The 20,190-nt window shown below is 45.7% G+C and overlaps 1 long non-coding RNA gene across 1 annotated transcript; it reads right to left on the reverse strand.

Annotated features, from left to right (window-relative positions):
- Positions 1 to 490: 490 nt before the first annotated feature.
- LOC144607695 (uncharacterized) lies at positions 491 to 10,041 on the reverse strand. The gene is made up of 3 exons (XR_013549131.1): positions 9,929 to 10,041; positions 4,264 to 4,421; positions 491 to 1,859 (listed from the first exon to the last, which is right to left on the reverse strand). It is a non-coding gene; the product is annotated as an uncharacterized LOC144607695 (long non-coding RNA).
- Between the last annotated feature and the right edge of the window lie 10,149 nt (positions 10,042 to 20,190).

The raw sequence follows: 20,190 nt of genomic DNA on the forward strand, positions 1-20,190 counted from the left end.
AAGAGATATCGTGGAGCGATATCTGTAATGTATGATTGTCGATCTGTTTCCTGTGGCGGGCACGCAAATGGTGGCCTGGGTTGGGCGCCATCTTGGAAGCAATCTCAGGCACGTTTATCCAATTGAACAAATCTCGTCGAATCAAATAAACAAATGCATATCAGGAGCTTTCTGAAAGGTTTACGTTTTGGAAGCTGAACTGTTGGCCCCCAATGGTAGAACAATATAAATGATGGGGTACCCAGACAAGGAACACAGGTAATCCCCCCCCACCCACCCCCATCCAATCCCCCCCACCCACCCACCCCTACCCAATCCCCCCCACCCACCATTTTCCAGTTGTCTATTCCAACGTGCACCAATCCTTTAAATGGGATGTATGATGGGATTACTGTATTGTGCTGGCTTTGGGAGTACAACCCATGTCCTAATTCCCTCCCCTCCCCCCCCCACCCCACCCCACCCCACACACACTATTCTGACCTGGAGATATGGGGCTAATCCTTCATCATCAATGGGTCTAAATCCTTGAACTCGATACCCAACGCCATGAAAGTATCATCTTCAGCAGAACTGCAACAGTTCAAAAATGTGGCTCCATGATTTAGTTTAGTTTAGTTTAGCTCAGAGATACAGCACGTAAACAGGCCCTTCGGCCCACACCGACCAGCGATCCCCCGCACACTAACATTATCCCACACTCACACGCGGGACAATTTACAATTCTAACAAAGCCAATTAACCTACAAACCTGCACGTCTTTGGAATGTGGGAGGAAACCAGAGCCCCTTGGAGAAAACCCAGGCAGGTCATGGGGAGAACGTACAAACTCCGTACAGACAGCACCCGTGGTCAGGATCGAACCCGGGTCTTTTTTTTTTTTAGAGATACAGCGCGGAAACAGGCCCTTCGGCCCACCGAGTCCGCGCCGCCCAGCGATCCCCGCACATTAACACTATCCTGCACACACTAAGGACAAATTTTACATTTTACTCAGTCAATTAACCTACATACCTGTACGTCTTTGGAGTGTGGGAGGAAACCGAAGATCTCGGAGAAAACCCACGCAGGTCACGGGGAGAACGTACAAACTCCGTACAGGTCTCTGGCGCTGTGAGGCAGCAACTCTACCGCTGCGCCACCGTGCCAGGCCCAACTCGAATCCAACATTGGTAGCTACGCCTTCAGCTTCCAAAACGCAAAGAATCCCCTCCTAAATGTCTCTGTGTCTTTCACCTCCTCTCAGACACTCCTCAAAACCTATTCCTTGACATATTTATGATAGTTATCTCATGTCTCAAACTTGATTTAAAAGTACCGGTGCAAAACACTTTTGGATATCGTACAATATCATAAGTTCCTAAGTGATGGGAGCAGAATCAATTCCTCCTTATCTCCTTTCTAAAGGAATGTCCTTTAATTCTGAGGCTACGACCTCTGGTCCTAGATTCTCCCACTCGTGGAAACATCTACTCTATCCAGGCCTTTCACTATTTGGTAAGTTTCAATGAGGTCCCCCCCCCTCCTCATTCTTCTAAACTCCAGCGAGTCCAGGCCCAGTGCCGTTAAACGCTCATCATATGTTAACCCACTCATTCCTGGGATCATTCTCGTAAACCTCCTCTGGACCCTCCCCAGAGCCAGCACGTCCTTCCTCAGATACGGTGCCCAAAACTACTCACAATACTCCAAATGCGGCCTGACCAGCGTCTTACAGAGCCTCAGCATTACATCCTACATCAAGGGTGCCGTATAAATGCAACCTATTGTTGTTGTCCTGAGCCAAGCTTTGGTCTTTCCAATTCAGCTTGGCGTCAATGGAATACTCTTATCCGATTTCTGAGTTGATGTATTTCTTCCTAGGAGCAGTGAACAAGATATTGTCAGAAGACAGACATAAAATGTTGTGGCAAGCAATAAAGCTTAATCCAATTTTCAAAAGGCTTGGAAATCCGAAATGATTTTTATGTTTTTGCAATAAACCGTGTATTTCGCCACCAACATTCATCTGACTGCAATATAATGTAATCTTAGGAGGATTTCTCCACCACACAGCAGAACAGTATAAAAATCTGCTCTAATAAGACAATATTTCGAGACAGACCAATAAGCTTGGAAGGAACATTGGTAAGGGGGGCAAGTGCTCCCATTGACTTTATATTAAATCCTGATACTGTGCTCCATAATCTGCTTTTGGATCCATTTTTAATACTTCATAATAATGCAGAGTTTGTGACAGATGAGAGCTCCCTCATTTCAATGGCAGCTTAGCCGAAGTGGGACTGCAGTTAGCCACTTCTCTTTGGTTGCAGTCAAGGGAGCATATTTGGCACAAGTATCGCAGAAAAATTAATGGACTCCAATCGTTTCTACCTTAATGACGCCTTGGTATATTTGCCACTGCCTCGGAATGGGTCGTAAAGTCATGCAGCGTGGAAACAGGTCCTGTGGCCCAAATTGCCCACGCCGCCCAACATGCCCCATCTACACTAGTCCCTCCTGCCCGCGCTTGGCCCATATCCCTCTAAACCCATCCTATCCATGTACCTGCCCAACTGTCTCTTAAACATTATGATAGTACCTCAACTACCTCCTCAGGCAGATAGCTCCATATTCCCACCAACTTTTGTGTAAAGAAACGTTACCCCTCAAGTTCCTATTAAATCTTTCCCCCCCCCCCTTTCACCTTCAACCCATCTGTCCTGGTTCTTGATTCCCCTACTCTGGGCAAAAGACTGTGCATTTAATGCAACTCAGCACATACTGTGACTGGGGAACAGGGTCATGCTAGAACAGCAGAACAAGACTGTGCGATCTAAAAATAAGCTTCTTAATAAGTGTGGTGGTGTGGGGATTGATAATTCAGCAGCTTTTTCTAATGATCTGCTGATGAGTCCCAATCCAGACTCAGCAGCTGGGACCATCAATTCAATGCATTAAATAAATTGGAAAATCAAAGGCTGCAAATTGGAAGTTGAGAAATAAACAACGGTTGTAAAGAGATTTGGGGTTTACAAATCCTTTCAGGGATGCAAATTGGTGGTGGGAGACAAATCTACCCAGCGCAAATTAACAAACGGAGGTTCTCTTTGTTACCGCACAGTGGGAGTGGTGTCTATGGTGAGGCAGCGATACCGAAAATAAAAACCAGCCCCCTGTCAGCATGCAGATCAAGACTAACGCATTGTATTCAAACTCCCTATCACCCATGTGCAGGCTAGTGCAGTATCTAATTGGACACAGCAAGAACCCAGAAACAGCAGGGGGCTAAAGTGCCCTCTGTCGTTATCTAACTGAAAGAATAACGTTAGGACATTGAAGTCCCTGCAAATGCATTGGAGCCATAGAGTGATACAGCGTGGAAACAGCCTCTTCAGCCCAACGTGCCCACGCCGGCCAGCAATGTCCCAGCTACCCTAGTCCCACCTGCCTGCGTTTGGTCCATATCCCTCCAACCCTGTCCTATCCATGTACCTGTCCTGTCCAATGTTGAATATTTTAGACTTCAGAAACAGAGCGGGTAACAGGCCCTTCGGCCCACCGACCGAGTCCGTGACGACCAGCGATCACCCCATTCACTAACACTATCCGACATACTAGGGACAATTTACAATGACTCTGGAGAAACTAGGCCAAAAACCTAGCTGCCACCGTCGCTGTTCCTTGGGACTTCTACACAGCTGAAATGAGAGGCACAACTCAGATACAACCTCCCCCCCCCATCCGGGTGTACAGATTTAGTTTCATTTGGAGATACAGCGTGGAAACAGGGCGCCCATCAAGAACAAGCCTACCAAAAATAACCCTGACACCAGTGTTCTATCCTACACTCTGGGGATAACTTACAGAAACCAATTAACGTGCAAACCCGCGTATCTTTGGAATGTGGGAGGAAACCGGAGCACCTGGAGAAAACCCACGCGGTCACAGGGAGAACGTACAAACTCCGTACGGACAGCACCCGGGGTCAGGATCGAACCCGGGTCTCTGGCGCTGTGAGGCAGCAACTCTACCGCCGTGCTGTCCACTGATCCCATCCAGAGAGGGGTAGTTCTCCAGACCGAGTTGGCCAACATCTGAAACTCAACGTATCACAGCTGAGCTGATCTTTACTGGATCCTGCCGTGTACAAAATGGCTGACACGTTTCATTCATTAGAGCAGTAAATACACTTAGAAAGGATGCCCATGCTGGTTGTAAATGCAGTGAATGGATCCGTATAAGGTTAAACCATTTTTAAAACTGCTGCTTGCCGTGACCAACCTGCTCTCCAGAAGACGCCATTTTACTTCACGTTACCAACGGTAACCGAGCCCTTGTGCTTCTGCGTCCCATGATCCTCCAAGTGCGGCCTCTGCTTTTCCCTGCAGAACACACACTTCACAACCTTCAGTGAACAGGGCTACCTCTGTACCAACAAGCTGGAAAGGGTACAGAGAAGATTTACGTGGATGTTGCCAGGACCTGAGGGCCTGAGCTATACGGAGAGGTTGAACAGGCTGGGACTCTATTCCTTGGAGCGCAGGAGGGAGAGGGGTGACCTTATCGAGGTGTATAAAGTCATGAGAGGAATAGGTAAGGTAGATGCACTCTTGCCCAGAGCAGGAGAATGGGTCAGAAGGAACTGCAGGTGCTGGTTTATGCCGAAGAACGATGATAGACACAAAATGCTGGAGGAACTCAGCGGGTCAGGCATCATCTCTGGAGATTTGGATTTGGAGTAAAGGAATGGGTGACGTTTTCTCCCAGTCGTTATCAGGCAACTGAATCATCCCATCAAGCAACTGGAGGGATTTAATAGGAACCCAAGGAATAACTTTTTCGCACAAAGGGTGGTGGGTGTTTGGAACGAGCTCCCGGAGGACGTAGTTGAGGCCGGGACTATCGCAACGTTTAAGAAACAATTAGACAGGTACATGGCTACGGCAAGTTTAGAGGGATATGGGCCAAACACAGGCCGGCCCACTAGTGTAGGTGGGACATGTTGGGCGGCGTGGGTAAGTTGGGCTGAACGGCCTGTTTCCACACTGTATGATGCTATGACTCTTAGACTGTTCACTATTCCGACCCCTGCCATCCTCTCTTGCTCAGACGCCATTGACTATCCTGTTCGGACTTGACAGCAGATAGCCAGTTGCTCTCTCGTAACTCAATCCAATGGCTCTCCCCTTTTCTGATCCAGTGACCCCTGAAGTCAACTGAAATCCCAGGTCAAAACCACCAACAATCGGCTCGACAAGCAAACTGTGAATGTGGGAGGAGGGGTCCAGGAGAAGGGGAGGAGGAGGTGTACAGCAAACCCACCCCAGCATTAGTTTAGTTTAGTTTAGTTTAGTTTAGTTTAGTTTAGTTTAGTTTAGTTTAGTTTAGTTTAGTTTAGTTTAGTTTAGTTTAGTTTAGTTTAGTTTAGTTTAGTTTAGTTTAGTTTAGTTTAGTTTAGTTTAGTTTAGTTTAGTTTAGTTTAGAGATACGGCACGGAAACAGGCCCTTCGGCCCACCAAGACAACATTGACCGGCCATCAACCCAGACACTAAAACCTATCCTACACACGTTAGGGTCAATTTACAATCTTACCAAGCCAACCAACCTACAAACCTGTACGTCTTTAGAGTGTGGGAGGAAACCGAAGCACCCGGAGGAAACCCACGCAGTCATAGGGAGAACGTGCACACTCTGTACAAACAGCACCCGTGGCCAGGATCGAACCGGGGTCTCTGGCGCTGTAAGGCAGCAACTCTACCGCTGCGCCACCGTGCCGCTCATTAACAGCCCACAGGTTATTATTTTCTTGTTTAAAGCCCCCCACCAGCAATGAGTCTGATTTTTGTTTTGTGGGTAAACTGGTGAAAGGAGTTGACAGTTGAATCGAAGACAGGCACCAAATGCTGGAGCAACTCAGCGGGACAGGCACCAAATGCTGGAGCAACTCAGCGGGACAGGCACCATATGCTGGAGTAACTCAGCGGGACAGGCACCATATGCTGGAGTAACTCAGTGGGACAGGCACCATATGCTGGAGTAACTCAGCGGGGCAGGCACCAAGTGCTGGAGTAACTCAGCGGGACAGGCAGCATCTCTGGAGAGAAGGAGTGGGTGACGTTTCGGGTCGAGACCCTTCTTCGGGCTGATGTCAGGGGAGTGGGCGGGACAGAGATAGAATGTAGTCGGAGACAGTAAGACTGGTCAGAGAACTGGGAAGGGGGAGGGAATGGAGAGAGAGGGAAAGCAAGGGCTACTTGAAGTTAGAGAAGAGGATGGCGGGACTGTCATATGAGGAAAGAATGGAAAGAATGGGCTTGTATTCACTGGGGTATCGAAGGATGAGAGGGGATCTTATAGAGACGTATAAAATTATAAAAGGACTGGACAAACTAGATGCAGGAAAAATGTTCCAAATGTTGGGGGAGTCCAGAACCAGGGGCCACACAGTCTAAGAATAAAGGGGAGGCCATTTAAAACTGAGGTGCGAAGAAACTTTTTCACCCAGAGAGTAGTGAAATTTGTGGAATTCTCTGTCACAAAAGGCAGTGGAGGCCAATTCACTGGATGAATTTAAAAGAGAGTTAGATAGAGGTCTAGGGGCTAGCGGAATCAGGGGATATGGGGAGAAGGCAGGCACGGGTTAGTGATTGTAGATGATCAGCCATGATCACAATGAATGGCGGTGCTGGCTCGAATGGCCTCCTCCTGAACCTATTTTCTATGTTTCTATGTAAGTCATGCCGCTGTGGTTTAAAGCGAAAATGAGAGGAAAGGAAGAGATAAGGGTCTGAAAGAGGAAGAAATCGTAACGAGGGTGTCTGACTAACGAGGGAGGGGAATGGACTTATAGATGAAACTGTCCCAAGCTCTGTGGTGTAAGCTACCCAAGCGAATCTTGTATTCAGCATTGTTGCCAATAATGTGATCTCCTGATCTATTCGACATTATAAAGCAGAGTTTTCTGTAAATTCACTTTCAAAACTTAGTTGCTAGGCACATTTCTGCGCTTGTTGCTACGTTAACTGCAGCTCACTGCTGCCGCAGGGATGCATGGTGTTTACAATGCCTTCCGCACAACACAACATCAGTCTCCAACACAAGAAATCACGCTGCTACTTTCCAATCAAATTTGTCACACTTGCGGCTTACTCCTGCTACACCTGTATCTCCCTCCCCCTGGCTGGCTAGCCCAAGGGAGATCGCATATCTCAACCTTACCGAACCTTTTCACTGTTCCTCGGACACGGCACAATAAACCAGACTGAACGAAACCAGTAGAAGCAAGGAACTGTAGATGCGTGTTTGCAAAAAAAAAAAAAAGCAAAGTGCTGGAGTAACTCAGCGGGTCAGGCAGCATCTCTGGAGAACACGGATACGTTGTAGGAAGGAACTGCAGATGCTGGTTTACACCGAAGAGAGCCACAAAATGCTCGGGTAACTCAGCGGGTGAGGCAGCATCTCTGGAGAAAAGGAATAGGTGATGTTTCAAGCCGAGACCTATCGTCTGAAAAATGGATGGGTGACGTTTCAGGTCGGGACCCTTTATCTGAACATGGATGGGTGTCGTTTCAGGTCGAGACCCTCCATCTGAACATGGATGGGTGACATTTCAGGTCGAGACCCTTCATCTGAACATGGATGGGTGTCGTTTCGGGTCGAGACCCTCCATCTGAACATGGATGGGTAACATTTCAGGTCGAGACCCTTCATCTGAACATGGATGGGTGTCGTTTCAGGTCAGCACCCTTCATCTGAACATGGATGGGTGCTACTTCAGGTCGAGACCCTCCATCTGAATATGGATGGGTGCCGTTTCAGGTCAGCACCCTTCTTTAGATGCCCCAAAACGTCACCTCTCCATGTTCACCAGTGATGCTGCCTAATATGCTGAGCTATTCCAACACATTGTCTGTTTTTATATCTGAACCTAGCTACTTAAAATGTTATGTCAGGATTCGCTTGGGACAGTTTCATCTGTAAAGTCCATTCCCCTCCCCTCATTAGTCAGTCACCCTCGTTATGATTTCTTCCTCTTTCAGACCTCTCTTCCTTTCCTCTCATTTTCTCCTCTTTCTCTTCCCTTTATTTTTGACTCGCCGGCTTCCTTTCTTCATCCTCCCGCCTTCTCATAATCTCTCTTCTCCCTTCCTTTCTGCTCCCCCCTGATGGCCCCTCACCCTCCTACTTTTCCCTCCCCACTCCCACATTTCCAAGACCCCCCAAATAATCTTGCGAGGTTTCCTCCACCCTTGCCCTTCCTCGATTTTCCTCCCCACCTCAAGAGAGACCCCCTTCGTCCACTCAAGCCCCCGCCTTCCACGAAGCAACGCCTACAGGACCCATCAATAAAGTGTGCAGAGCGATTCTGTTAAAAGATCATCGGCCTGAACGATTAACTCAGTTTCTCTCTCCCACAGATGCCGCCTGACCAGCAGTGTATTTCCAGGAGTCTGAAGAGGGGTCTCGACCAGAAACTGTCACCCACCCCTTCTCTCCCGAGATGCTGCCTGACCCGCTGAGTTACTCCAGCATTTTGTGCCCTTCTTCGGTTGAAACCGGCATCTGCAGTTCCTACCGACGCTGAGTATTCCCAGTATTCTCCAGTTGTTATTTCAGGTTTGCACCCCACATGCAGAATTTTGCTTTGTAAGATCAGGAGAAAAACGAACAGGTAAAAAACAATGGAAGGTATCAGAAAAAGCTGGAGTAACTCAGCGGGTCAGGTGGTATCTGACGTCAGGTGGCGTCAGGCGACCCCGAAGGGTCTCGACCCGAAGCTTCACCCATTCCTTCTCTCCCGAGATGCTGCCTGACCCGCTGAGTTACTCCAGCTTTTTGTGATACCTTCGATTTGTAACAGCACCTGCAGTTATTTTCCTTGGGGAAACAATGGAGGGAGATAAAGATAAGGAAGAACAGAGTGCAAATGCTAAAATTTGACCGAGAGATAGGGGCATGGAACACATTACTGTAGAGACAGGGCAAAGCACAAAGACAAACACATAAAATAGAGGCAAAATAATCTGTTTGACTTACCATGTATGACAGTCCAAATCTTGGTGGATTATCAATAAATCTTTTCTGCATAAAGTGCATCCGACCCTTTTATTCTAGTGTGGAAGCCTGGAAACTCGAAGCGTTTTTAAATTTATAACATCATCTAAAATTCAATGGGTTTGGTCTTCACGAAGGGAAAAGTGAGCAATTCTCTTAAAGGGACAAGGCTGGTCAACAGATACAGACCGATTTCCTATCTCCCCACGGGAGATTTCCTGGCTCGAGACACTATCAATGGCTCGTGTCTCGAAAACCTATATTCGCTGGAGTTTAGAAGAATGAGGGGGGACCTCATTGAAACGTACAGCATAGTGAAAGGCCTGGATAGAGTGGATGTGGAGAGGATGTTTCCACTAGTGGGAGAGTCTAGGACTAGAGGTCACAGCCTCAGAATTAAAGGAGGTTCTTTTCGGAAGGAGATGAGGAGGAATTTCTTTGGTCCAGAGGGCGGGGTGAATCTGTGGAATTCTTTGCCAAAGACGGCTGTGGAGGCCGGGTCAGTGGATATATTTAAGGCAGAGATGGGTAGATTCTTGATCAGTACGGGTGTCAGCGGTTATGGGAATTAGGAGGGAGAGATAGGTCAGCCACGATTGAATGGCGGATTATCAATGGCTCGCATCTCGATAACACCAGAAGACCGAAGCAAAAAAGCTGGAGCAACTCGGGGGGGGGGCAGGGGGCATCTCCAGAGAAAAGGAATAGGTGACGATTCGGGTCGAGACCCTTCTTCAGGCTGAGAGTCACGGGGAGAGGGAATCGAGAGATTAGAACAAATGAATGAAAGATATGCAAACAAAGTAAGAATGATCAAGGAAAGATGGAGGTCATGATGGTCCATTGTTAGCTGTGGGCAAGGTGATAATGAGTTATACAGAGACAACCTACCGGCATACATTACAAGGGAGCCTTCAGCATGTAAGGTAAAGAATAAATTGATATCGTTCTCCGCTGCTCATATGTGAGAGTCTGTTCAAGGTGAGATGCAGACTGGATCCACCTACAGCATCAACCCCCCTCTCTATCTTACCGCCCCCCCCCCCCCCCCCCCCCCCCCCACATCAGAATCACTGCCTCCAAGCAAGCTCCAGAACCCATTAATTGGAGATTAGTTTTCGGAAGAGATTTATCACAATGTGTCTGTGATTAATGAAGCTGTCTGCCGGGCCCTCTGAGACTTTGCACTGCTCGCACACTCGACATCTTCTCCGAGAAAGCATCGACTCTGCAAAAAAAAAAAGAAAAAGAAAAAAAAATCAGAAAAAAAACCTGTTTGCCTCTTCCGAAGATGAGTGTTCTCCTGGGACTGAAACGCCAAGCGGGAGAGCCTGGACCTCTCAATTACACAAACACATCTCGTCTCTTCAGCTTTTTTTTTCATGTTCATAAGTTAAAGGAGCAGAATTAGGCCGTTTGGCCCAATTCTGTTTCCTTAAAGCACAACATGTGTAAACTAAATGTAACCAAACTAAATCACTCTTCCAATAATGACTCACAAGGGGGGGACCTTTGCGTGATTTGGAGACAAAGTAGAGTTCAAATGTCAAATGAACATATTACCAGTCCACCGGAATGAAACATCTCCAAAGACTGAGGATACGAATGTAGGGCAGAGATAGTGCTGGGAATGCACAAAGACCCATTTCCATCCATAGTTTTGAAGGGAGACTCATTCAAATTGGTCAGGTGGGCATTGGAAAAGGAACAAGCCATTGTTCATTGGTTTAGTCTTTGTGCACTATTATTGTTAGTTTGTTTGTTTTTTATGTGTACATATGTATGCGCATGTGTGGGTATATATATATATATATATATATATATATGTGTGTGAGTGTATATATATATGTGTATATATACACAAAATGCTGGAGTAACTCAGCAGGTCAGGCAGCATCTCAGGAGAGAAGGAATGGGTGACGTTTCCGGTTGAGTCTGAAGAAGGGTCTCGACCCGAAACGTCACCCATTCCTTCTCTCCTGAGATGCTGCCTGACCTGCTGAGTTACTCCAGCATTTTGTCAATAAATACCTTCGATTTGTACCAGCATCTGCAGTTATTTTCTTATACTATGTGTATATATGTGTGTGTGTGTGTGTGTGTATATATAAGGCACACACACATGTATGTATATATATAAATATATGTGTGTGTATATATATATATATATATATATATATATATATATATATATATAATACGTATGTATAGTACGTACTGTATGTATGTGTAGGAAAGAACTGCAGATGCTGATTAACATCGAAAATAAACACTAAATGCTGGAGTACCTCAGCGGGACAGACAGCATCTCTGGAGAGAAGGAATGGGTGACGTTTTGGGGCGAGACCCGTCTTTAGACCAAAGAAGGGTCTCGAACCGAAACGTCACCCATTCCTTCTCTCCAGAGTCCCGCTGAGGTAGTCCAGCATTTAGTGTGCATGTATGTATATGTGTGTATATATGTATGTACAAGAACGCTGAACTTTTTTTCTCATTTATTACATTGTCTACAACGTTCTATGTTTACATATTCTGTAGTGCTGCTGAAAGGAAGGATTTTATTGTTCTATCTGGGACATGTGACGATTAAACGATTATATCTCGATCTTACATTCTAATATTTTATTTTTATTTTTATTAGCAAGGAAGAAAGAGAATTACAAATATAAAGGTTATGGGGATAGATCCGGGAGATGATGAGTATAGTTGTACATCCAATCCTAAACTCAAGTTTTAACTTTAGTTTTAAATTTTAGTTTTGTGTCAAACCCATTTACTTTTTTAAAAATTCAATAAGTGGAGACCAAATTTTTAAAAATAGATCTGGTTTGTCAATTAAGACAAACCTTATTTTTTCCAAATGCAAGGTCTCGGTCATTTCCGTAATCCACATTTTAATTGTGGTGGTTACTGTTTTTTTCCAAAATGTAAGTATTAATTTTTTTCGCAGTTATTTAAACTGTAGTCAAGAAAATGTCTCTGACTGATCGTAAAGTTTGTAATATGATCTGATACTCCTAATATTATTAATTTTGGATCTAAGTCCAGTTGGTTGTCGATAACTTTGGAAATAATTTTTAAAATATCGATCCAAAATTTTTGCATATTTGTACAAGTCACAAAAGTATGAGTTAAATTGGCTTCTTGAAATTGACATTTATCACAAATAGGGGAAATACATTCTTACATTCTGATACAGTCTCTGTTCTTACTTTGTTTCAGTTTTAGGGGTGCTTCTCGTCTCTTTCTCTATCAATGGTTGGCATAACTGGGTACGTTAGGTTACCAAAGTGAGCACATCAGTTGAACGGCGCATCAACTTTCTGTCTCAATGAGGCGCAACAAACTCGAAGGTGGTATTAAATGCACGCGTCTGCTTAGAGTCGCTTTAGTGGATTGAAGATTGCCATGGACCACCAGTGGACCCCTATCGCAGTACGGACCAAACACCCTTTGAACACCAAAGACTGGATAGACTAGGCTTATACTCGCTAGAATTTAGAAGATTGAGGAGGGATCTTATAGAAACATATAAAATTCTTAAGGGGTTGGAGAGGCTAGATGCGGGAAGATTGTTCCCGATGTTGGGGAAGTCCAGAACTAGGGGCCACAGCTTAAGGATAAGGGGGAAGTCTTTTAGGACCGAGATGAGAAAACATTTCTTCACACAGAGAGTGGTGAGTCTGTGGAATTCTCTGCCACAGAAGGTAGTTGAGGCCAGTTCATTGGCTATATTTAAGAGGGAGTTAGATGTGGCCCTTGTGGCTAAAGGGATCAGGGGGTATGGAGAGAAGGCAGGTACGGGATACTGAGTTGGATGATCAGCCATGATCATATTGAATGGCGGCACAGGCTCGAAGGGCCGAATGGCCTACTCCTGCACCTATTTTCTATGTTTCTATGTTTCTATGATAGCACGCAACAAAAGCTTTTCACTGTACCTCGGCACACGTGACAATAAACTGAACTGGACTCAGTGTCACTCTGTGGCCCCTCCAAGCATTTTGAAAACCACTTGGGGAATTCCTAAAGCAAAATGTAAATTCTGACTTGGCAATTGTTACCACAGAATTTTACCAATAAATATATTTTACAATTCAGTGTAGGAAGGGCTGCACCGAAGACAAACACAAATTGCTGGAGTAACTCAGCGGGTCAGGCAGCATCTCTGGAGAAATTTACAGCAGATTTGCATTTCTACAGTGCCTTTCATTATCGTAGTCATGAAAATAGTTTGGGTTTAACGGTGGCGCAGCGGTAGAGTTGCTGCCCTACAGCGTCAGAGACCCTTGTTTGATCCTGACTATGGGCGCTGTCTGTACGGAGTTTGTACATTCTCCCTGTGACCTGTGTGGGCTTTCTCCAGGAGCTCCGGTTTCCTCCCACACTCCGAAGACGAGCAGGTTTGTAGGTTCAGTCTGAAGAAGTGTCTCGACCTGAAACGTCACCCATTCCTTCTCTCCTGAGATGCTGCCTGACCTGCTGAGTTACTCCAGCATTTTGTGAAATAAATACCTTCGATTTGTACCAGCATCTGCCGTTATTTTCTTACACTACAGGTTTGTAGGTTAATTGGCTTTGGTAAAAATCGCAAAAAATGTTAGTGTGTCGGGTAGTGTTGGTGTACGGGGATTGCCGATCGGCGCGGAGTAAGTGGGCCCAAGATCCTGTTTCCGCACTGGTTCTGTCTAATCTCTACACTGTAAATAGTTCCTAGCTGTTGTCTCTCATGTAAATGCATCAGCCCACAGCCCACAGTGAGTTTGCACAGACACCAATGTTAACATATTGGGTTGGGGCTACATATTGGCCAGAGCCTCAGGGAGAATTACCATTCATTTCTTCAAGATAGGGCTATAATATTTGTCGCATATACTTGAAAGGGCAAATAGGGCCTTAGTCTAACACGAGTAGGTTAACATATGATGAGCTTTTGAGGGCACTGGGCCTATATTCGCCGGAGTTTAGAAGAATGAGAGGGGATCTCATTGAAACATACAGAATAGTGAAAGGCTTGGATAGAGTGGATGTGGAGAGGATGTTTCCACTAGTGGGAGAGTCTAGGACTAGAAGTCACAGCCTCAGAGTTAAAGGACGTTCTTTTAGAAGGAGATGAGGAGGAATTTCTTTAATCAGAGGGTGGTGAATCTGTGGAATTCTTTGCCACAAAAGGCTGTGGAGGTCAAGTCAGTGAATATATTTAAGGCAGAGATAGATAGATTATTGATTAGTGCGGGTGTCAGGGGTTATGGGGAGAAGGCAGGAGAATGGGGTTAGGAGGGAGTGAGAGATTAGCCATGATTGAATGTCGGAGTAGACTTGATGGGCCGAAAGCCCTAATTCTTCTCCTATTACTTACGATCTTATGACATGCCCTTCAAAGAGTAGGATCCCCTGACAGTGCAGCATACCCTTTACATTAAAGGAGTTCTCCATTCTAGGCAGCCCTGGAGTGGCTATCTAGATGTGTATGTTCACAACTCTCTGCGGAATTCTCTGCCACAGAAGGCAGTGGAGTCCAATTCACTGGATGTTTTCAGGAAAGAGTTAGATTTAGCTCTTAGGGCTCACGGCATCAAGGGATATGGGCAAAAAGCAGGAATATGATCATATTGAATGGCGGTGCTGGCCCGAAGGGCTGAATGGCCTACTCCTGCACCTATTTTTCTCTGTTTCTATGTTTCTAGGGTTTTTGGGGGGGGGGGGGGGGTTGCCTTAAACAAAGCAAGCGGCTACTTTTCCCACTATTTTTGCAAAACACTCAAAACCGTTTACAGTGCTAAAGAGTGTCATTTATCCATTACATTTAATGCACAATGTACCACTTACCTTAGACATCACGCCAATCTCTCACTCAGTCTTTTCAATCTAATTTTCACACTGTCTCTCACTGCCATGGCCACTCATTTAGCAAGGTCGCGAATGACTTGCACATCATTGTGAAAGCTGTCACGAGTCAGAAAGCAACAAGGCTCAAATGTAACCCGTACTTTGGAGAATATCCATGAACACACTGGCCTGTTAATCTCACAATTTCCAAAGCTCATGATCTCATTATATCTTGATCACTCAGGTCAACCGAGCAATCACTCTTACACCCATTCAGTTTTTTATTTTATAAAATCCAAAGGACCGATCAAATACTATTTGCTCACCCCATTGAGAATCTGTTGATGGACTAGCTCGTTGTATGGATGGGTCGTTTATCCAGCTCTGTTTAACATAAATTCTCCCCACTGCAGCAGTGATCCAAGCAAATTAGAGAGGTTGTGACAATTATATGACGACTTTCTTTCACCCAAATGAAGCGTAGAATTACTCTACTTATATCATTGTTCCACAATCCGTCTGTCCACTGAAGCATTTACCTTTAGTTCAGCTTAGAGATACAGCGCGGAAACAGGCCCTTCGGCCCACCCTTTCCGCGCCGACCAGCGATCCTCGCACATTAACACTATCCTACACACGCCAGGGACAATTTTTTCAATTTTACCAAGCCAAATAACCTACAAACCTGCATGTCTTTGGAGTGTGGGAGGAAACCGGAGCTCCCGGAGAAAGCCCACGCAGGTCACGGGGAGAACATACAAAGTCCGTATTCACAAGACCCAAGATCGAACGTGGGTCTCTGGCACTGTAAGCGCTGTAAGGAAGCAACCCTTCCACTGCGCCCATCTCTATTTAGATCATTGTTTTCTAATCAGTGCATCCACTGAAGCATCCATTACCTATCCTTGAACTGACTAGTTCTGATCTATGTGTTGTAACAGTGTCTTCCACAGTTTAACAAAATGTTATCCCAGGAGTGTAGCTTCGCAAAGTATTCAAAGAAATTGTTCTTGAGTGTCTGTTTCTGCAGCCGTTTGCTTCGCATCAATTTGTCATTCGTGCTTCCATTCACTCCTACACACTTATGAATAATCTTTCAGCCCCTCGAGGTTTGTATGTGGAAAGCTGTAGAACGAGCTATCAGATAGTGTGGTGCCAGGGAATAACACGGTGACACGAATGACATTCTTTCCACTCGTGGGAGAGTCTAGGACCAGAGGCCATAGTCTCGCAATGAGAGGACGTACCTTTTGAAAGGAGATGAGGAAGAATTTCTTTAGTCAGACCGTGGTGAATCTGCGGAACTGTTTGCCACAGAAGGCTGTGGAGGCCAAGTCAATGGATATTTATAAGGCAGAGATAGATAGATTCTTGATTAGTGCGGATGTCAGGGGTTATGGGGAGAAGGCAGGAGGACGGGGCTGAGAGGGTTGAGAGAGATAGATAGATCAGCCATGTTTGAATGGTGGAGTAGACTTGATGGGCCGAATGGCCTATATCTTCCCCTATCACTTTATGAATTGATGGTAGCTAGGTCAGTATATGAGAGAGAAAGGATTGAAAAGCAATACTTACCAGATTAGATTTGCGCAAAACACGAACGCCAGTATTTACAAGTTGGCCAATTTGACCTGTTTCTCTGCTGCAATTTATGTCGAATACTAAATAATGTCGACTATTTTTATCAGTCCGGCAGACTATTATTAAAAATACATTTTTTGTTGCATTCAGTCTAAAGTGCTTGTCCAGTCTGGTCTATTACACAGTTGAATAAACAGAAAGATTTGAACTTATACAGTTTCCTCCATAGCCTCAGTTCTTCTCTGCTAATGAATGCTTTTGAAGTGCAGTTACCGTTATATGGTAAAAGATAAACAGCAGCCAACTTGCACACAGCAAAATCCCCAAAACGGGAATCCAATACAACCTGTTCTTGTGGTTTGATTGAAGATTAACTGTTGATCACAATACAGTAGCATAATGGTGATGGACACAAAAACCTGGAGTAACTCAGCGGGACAGGCAGCATCTCTGGGGAGAAGGAATGCGTGACGGTTCGGGTTGAGACCCTTCTTCAGACTGGTCTGGGATGATGGAAGCGAGAGATATAGACCATGGTGTGGAGAGATACAGAACAATGAATAAAAGATATGCAAAAAAAAAGTAATGACGGTAAAGGAAACAGGCCATTGTTAGCAGTTTGTTGGGTGAGAACGAGAAGCTGGTGCGACTTGGGTGGGGGAGGGATGGAGAGAGGGGGAATACTGGGGCTTTACTGGACTGTAAGTCACAAATCTGGGCCATCCAAAAATGTTGAGTGAAAAAAAGGTAATGAATCAGTGGAATTCATTGCACGGTGGTGCAGCGGTAGAGTTGCTGCCTCACAGCGCCAGAAACCTGGTTCGATCCTGACTACGGGCGCTGTCTGCACGGAGTTTGTACGTTCTCCCCGTGATCGCGTGGGTTTTCTCTGAGATCTTTGGTTTCCTCCCACACTCCAAAGACGTACATGGTTGTAGGTTATGGTATATATATATATGTGTGTATATATACCATAACCTACAACCCTGTACGTATATATATATATATATGTGTGTGTGTGTATGTGTGTGTGTGTATAGGTGTATATATATATACACAGGGTTGTAGGTTATGGCATATATATATATATATATATATATATATATATATGTGTGTGTGTGTGGTTTTGGTATATATATATGTGTGTATATATATGCCATAACCTACAACCCTGTGTATATATATACCTGGATATATATAGGTATCTACACACATACACACACACATATATATACACATATATGTATATACCTGTGTATATAATTGTCCGTAGTGTAGGATAATGTTAATGTGCGGGGATCGCTAGTCCGTGTGAACTTGTTGGGCCGAAGGGCCTTTTTCCGTGCTGTATCTCTAAACTAAACAATGGCTGCAGAGGCCACGTCAGTGGATATTTTTAAGGCAGAGATTGATAGGTTCTTGATTAGTGCGGGTGTCAGGTGTTACAGGGAGGAGACAGGAGAATGGGATTGAGAGGGAAAGATAGATCAGCCATAATTGAATGGCGGAGCAGACTTGATGGGCCGAATGGCCTAATTCTGCATCTATAACATGAACTTATCTGGGAAATTAAATTCAAGGAATTTATGAACGCTAGATTTTTTGTTTTGAAAGTCAGTCTCAATAAGTATTGGTAGACACAAAGTGCTGGAGTAACTGAGCGGGTCTGGCAGCGTCTCTGGAGAAATAAGAGTGGGTGATGTTTCGGTTCGGGGCCCTTCTTCAGACTGAAGGTAGGGGGTGTTTGTGGGTGGGGAGGGGAGAGTTGAAGACCTGGAGGTGGGAAAAGACCAGGACCTATCAGTGGTGACCAATTGTCACCCATCCTTTTTCCCCAGAGATGCCGCCTGACCCGCTGGGTTATTCCAGCACTTTGTGTCTCTCTTTGGTGTAAACCAGCATCTGCAGTTCTTCGTTTCTCAGTAACTGGTGGCGCAGCGGTAGAGTTGCTGCCTTCCAGCGCCAGAGACACAGGTTCGATCCTGACTACGGGTGCTGTCTGCATAGAGTATTGTACGATCTCCCCGCGACCTGCGTGGGTTTTCTCCGGGGTGCTCCGGTTTCCCCCCAAAATTTCAAAGACATACCGGTTTGTCGGGTCATTGGGGATAGCTGGTTGACAATAGACAATAGGTGTAGGCCATTCGGCCCTTCGAGCCAGCACCACCATTCAATGTGATCATGACTGATCATTCTCAATCAGTACCCCGTCCTGCCTTCTCCCCATACCCCCTAACTCCGCTAACCTTAAGAGCTCTATCTAGCTCTCTCTTGAATGCATTCAGAGAATTGGCCTCCACTGCCTTCTGAGGCAGAGAATTCCACAGATTCACAACTCTCTGACTGAAAAGGTTTTTCCTCGTCTCCGTTCTAAATGGCCTACCCCTTATTCTTAAATTGTGGCCCCTGGTTCTGGACTCCCCCAACATTGGGAACATGTTTCCTGCCTCTAACGTGTCCAATCCCTTAATAATCTTATACGTTTCCATAAGATCCCTTCTTATCCTTCTAAATTCCAGTGTTGGCGCGGACTCAGTGGGCCGAATGGCCTTTTTTTCCTACGATGTATCTCTAAACTAAACTATTTATGTTCCCCAGGGCTGCTGCCTGACCTGCTGAGTTACTCCAGTGCGTTGTGACCTTTTTTGCGTATGAACCAGCATCTGCAGTTCTTTGCTGCTGCCTCCCATTCCATCTCCGGCCGCCCTCTCGGGTTAAGCGTGTTCCATGGTGGAAAAGGACAATCTCCTCCTACAGTCGCATCCACACCTCAGACTGAACCCTACAATCATTTGATGGGCCCCACTTGCACGCACGGCAATTCCCGGGCAAATGCATGATATTATTTCCAGTACATTGCGGTGGCAGTGCCAAATGCATTGCCAAGTGCCAACGTAATCCAGTGCCAAGTGCCAGTGCCGACGTAATCCAGTTCCAAGTGCCAGTGCCAACGTATGCTTCCATTCCCAAATTGGCAGAGGCTATGGGAGACAGATTTAGAATTCCATTCTCTCAAGGACACCTGGAGGTCGCACAGAACCCACGCAGCGTCCATCACACACTTGCTCCAGTCTATCTCCATCTGTCCATTTGTCCGAATCTACTGTGTAGGAAGGAACTGCAGATGCCGGCGTGCCCTGAAGAAAGACACAACATGCTGGAGGAACTCAGCGGGGACGGGCAGCATCGCCGGACAGTAATGGGGTGACGTTTGGAGTCGAGACCCCTTCTCAATCCAAAACGTCACCCATTCCTTCTCCCTGCTGTTACTCCAACATTGTGTGTGTGTGTGTGTGTGTGTGTGTGTGTGTGTGTGTGTGTGTGTGTGTGTGTGTGTGTGTGTGTGTGTGTGTGTGTGTGTGTGTGTCTTGTCCATTTGATAACTCACTGGCCGTGAAGAAGGGTCTCGACCCGAAACGTCACCCGTTCCTTCTCTCCAGAGATGCTGCCTGGTCCGTTGAGTTACTCCAGGTCTTTGTGTCTACCTTCGTCCACCTCGATATCTCTGTTAATCCCTCTGTAGAGCTACGTTGACATGGATGTTACACCTTACGTTGCTGGAGTTCTGATCGTTATCAAGAGTCACTCAACTTACAACCATGTAACCTTTGGCTGCCTCTCGTTCTCGTTCTGTTTTATTCAGTCGTTCAGAACATTTCCCTTCGATCACCCAGTCTCCTGTTATTGCGCTCTCTCTCTCTCGCTCTCTCTCTCTCTCTCTCTCTCTCTCTCTCTCTCTCTCT

The sequence above is a fragment of the Rhinoraja longicauda genome, chromosome 29 (genome assembly GCF_053455715.1).
Source record: "Rhinoraja longicauda isolate Sanriku21f chromosome 29, sRhiLon1.1, whole genome shotgun sequence".
Taxonomy (NCBI): Eukaryota; Metazoa; Chordata; class Chondrichthyes; order Rajiformes; family Arhynchobatidae; genus Rhinoraja; species Rhinoraja longicauda.